The sequence below is a fragment of the Notolepis coatsorum genome, assembly GCF_963971535.1.
Source record: "Notolepis coatsorum genome assembly, chromosome: 3".
Lineage (NCBI taxonomy): Eukaryota > Metazoa > Chordata > Actinopteri > Aulopiformes > Paralepididae > Notolepis > Notolepis coatsorum.
Genome location: NC_140167.1, coordinates 13,095,774 through 13,096,380, shown reverse-complemented (window position 1 = coordinate 13,096,380; position 607 = coordinate 13,095,774).

Sequence of the window (607 nt, the reverse complement as noted above, 5' to 3'; positions counted from 1 at the left end):
CAGCTTTCTAAATGTGAGTTTTTAGTTGTATTTGCTATATTTTCAGGCTGTAAAACATTTGTTTACGTTGGTAATGTTTGCTAATGTTTGCATTTAAGTAAATTAGACCTACATTCTGCGTTGTGGTTCTGTATATTGAATTTCTGAAAGAATATGCCTGAATTTCCCCAAGGGGATCAATAAAGGAATATCTTATCTTATTGTAGCAGGGTGGATTATCCCTGCTTCGTGGGAACGGGTGGGCACAATCACTGGGTAGCGAGACACAGTAGAGCTCTGTCTGACTGCACCTCCGTCTTTGAGTGTGGAGCTTCAACTGGAGGCTGGTAGTGTGAGTGGATGGGGCCCGGGATTTACCAACCTGGTCTGGTACTCTGGTCTTCCTCCCCTGCAGCAGGGCGGTCGCAGTACTCCCCAACACGCTCCCACTTCCCCCAATTACTCCTTCAAACCCTCCCACACCTAGTGACTGAATTGTAAATAAATACCCTGGTTCCCCCCGCAAACAGTACCCTCCCTCAGTGACACTAGAAACCCTACAATAACAAGGGAAAGGTGGAATAGGAAGGGGTTAATTTTATTAACGTTACCCACACCAAAAGAGTTG